Source organism: Fukomys damarensis, unplaced genomic scaffold, assembly GCF_012274545.1.
Source record: "Fukomys damarensis isolate Sample0158 unplaced genomic scaffold, DMR_v1.0_HiC HiC_scaffold_19, whole genome shotgun sequence".
In the NCBI taxonomy this organism is placed as follows: domain Eukaryota; kingdom Metazoa; phylum Chordata; class Mammalia; order Rodentia; family Bathyergidae; genus Fukomys; species Fukomys damarensis.
In genome coordinates this window covers 67570422-67572939 of record NW_022900931.1, presented here as the reverse complement: position 1 = coordinate 67572939, position 2518 = coordinate 67570422, and the positions used below count along the sequence as shown (strand labels likewise).

Sequence of the window (2518 nt, the reverse complement as noted above, 5' to 3'; positions counted from 1 at the left end):
GCTTGGGGCTGCGGGGCGGGCGGCCCCGCTTTCCTCTCCGGCGGAGCGTCCCGTTCCCCAGCCTCCAGGCGGGGGTGAGGGTTCTCGCTGTGCCATTCAGGCTGTCCTTAAACTCGCTGTGTGTCCCAGGCTGGCCTCCAACTCCCGGCGATCCTTGAGAGACAACGGTGACCCCATATTGACCCCGAGGTGAACCCTAGGGCACATCTGCTGAAACCCTACCCTAACCGTTAACCTCTTAATCTATTTCTTGTTTTTCCGCAGCCCTGCTTGTTCGGTTGCAACATGTTCCGGGAAAAAACACGGGCTGTACCCTAACAACCCCACCCCACTAACTGTTGAATCTGCTTCTGTAATTTAGCCTTGCCCCCAGGCAAATTCCTGCCTACCGCCCCACAAAAATTGGGCTGCTTCTGAAGTTAGGGGCTCCATTCCCTTTGAGAGTGGAGTCCACGCACGTGAATAAACTTAGTTCTCTGGATTTTCTGTCTCCGTGCCGGCTATTCTCATTTTGGTCTAACATTTTTGGAGGCCCCAGCGAGATAGCCGGATCTCGGAGACAGACTCAGGGTGACTTGCCTCACTCCTGAGTCACCTGGAGGTCAAGATAGGCTGGGGAGGCCACCCTGACGTCTTGTTCAGGGCCCTGAGACCTTGCCTCCGGCGGAGGGGTATCAGAGAAGGCCCTCAACGGTCTGGGAGGAGTTTATCAGGAAGACTCCTCTAGAGGTAAGAATCTTATGATTCTTGGGAAAAGGATTCTTCAGTGGGTAGGAGGAAAGTCTAATGCGACGGTCACTCCCATACCCGGGCCTCTGCCAAGAGGCCCCCCGGTCTGTTTATCCCTTCGGTCGGGAGGGATATCGTTGGTGGAAATCTTTATCTGTTTGACTTGTCTGTGTGCTTCTGTGTGCCGATTGTCTTTACAGAGATCCAGCGTTCAAATATAGGATGCAGTCAGTCTAAACCTAATCCTCTTGAATGCGTTCTCCAAATTTTTAACAAAGTTTAAACCCCACAGAAGGCTGAAGAATAGGGCGTCAGATTTTCCAAAAGCACCCTTCACACCCTCTGTCAGTTTGGCCATCCTTTGGTCTCGGTTGGCCGACTACAGGTTCTTTCAGTCTCCATCTTTGCAGGGATGTCTGGCACGAGTCCCGGGTAATGGTGGATGACGCCATCCTGACCGATTTCCTCATATTGATTTTGGGTTGATTTGGTTTAAGAGCCACCTCCTTAGCGGGTATAAATCTTTGTCCCTCTCCGTGGTTGAAAGCCTGACTACCCAAACCCCTTGTCAGCCCTCTGCCTCGCATTTGCGTTGCCAGGGCCTCCCAGAAAGTTCCTAAGACCCCTCTCGAGGTCGACGAAAGCCTTCGGCCGTGACCTCTGCCTCACAGTGACAGAGGAGGAGGAGGAAGTGCTGAGAGCCCTGCCAGGCTCTACCTCGAGAACCAGAAAATCGCCCTTGGCGCCTGAGGGCCCCTTACCTCCACCTCACACTAGTCAGGCCTTCCTCATGAAGGCCAAGACGAACCCCGGGTTTCTTCCTCTGTTCTTCCTCTCGAACAGGTCGAGCCCAGAAGTGGACTTGTCTATGCCCCATTCACCACTAGTGACCTGTTTAATTGGAAGAACCAGATCCCCCCCTTCTCAGAAAAGCCCCAAGTTTTATTGTCTTCTTGGGTCTGTTTTTCATACTCACCAGCCCACCTGGGGTGATTGCCAGCAGTTGCTTCATACCCTTTTCACCGGGGAAGAATGGGACCGCATCTTTCACGAGGCTGTTAAGGTGGCCCTAGGAAATGCCCCTGGGCTGGCACTGGGCACTCAAGGTTATTTGGAGAGGGCAGAAGGTGAGGTCCCCACAAGATGCCTGGATTGGGATGCGAACACCAAAGCAGGTAGGAGAAACCTGGCAAATTACCGCCACCTTTTGGGAGGAATCCACCAGGCAGCAAGGAAACCCACTAATTTAAGTAAGGTGATTGAGGTTAAAAAACGGAGTTCCCTGCTGCTTTCCTGGAGAGACTCTTAGAAGCCTACCGAGTCTGTACTCCTATAAACCCAGGTACTCCAGAAAACGCAGCAGCCATTAACTTGACTTTTGTCTCACAGTTGGTCCCAGATGTTAGGAAGAAATTACAGAAATAAGAAGGATTTGAGGGAAAGAATAGGTCTGAGCTCCTGTGCATAGATCACAAGGTTTATGATAACCGAGATACTCCCAAAGAAGCTATGGCAAGGGCCGGGGATTTAGCTCAGCGGTTTGGTGGCCTGCCTTGCAAGTGCAAAGACCCGAGTTCAATCCCCGGTACCAAAAAAAAGCTATGGCCAAAAGACTTGGAAAAGTAACTATTGCTGCCCTCCAAAATTACAAGACAAACAAAAAAGGAAAAAGGGAACCAGGGGAGCCAACATAGACCATGGCTTGGTAAGGACCAACGTGCATACTGTAAACAAATTGGCCATTGGAAAAATGAGTGCCCGATGTGGAGACAAAAGAAAAACCAGGAGC

The 2518-nt window shown here is 51.6% G+C and overlaps 1 long non-coding RNA gene across 1 annotated transcript; it reads left to right on the top strand.

Moving 5' to 3' along the window:
* The first annotated feature begins 6 nt into the window (after positions 1-6).
* LOC104857162 lies at positions 7-294 on the top strand. Its single transcript, XR_778801.1, has 2 exons — positions 7-167; positions 265-294. It is a non-coding gene; the product is annotated as an uncharacterized LOC104857162 (long non-coding RNA).
* The last annotated feature ends 2224 nt before the right edge of the window (positions 295-2518 follow it).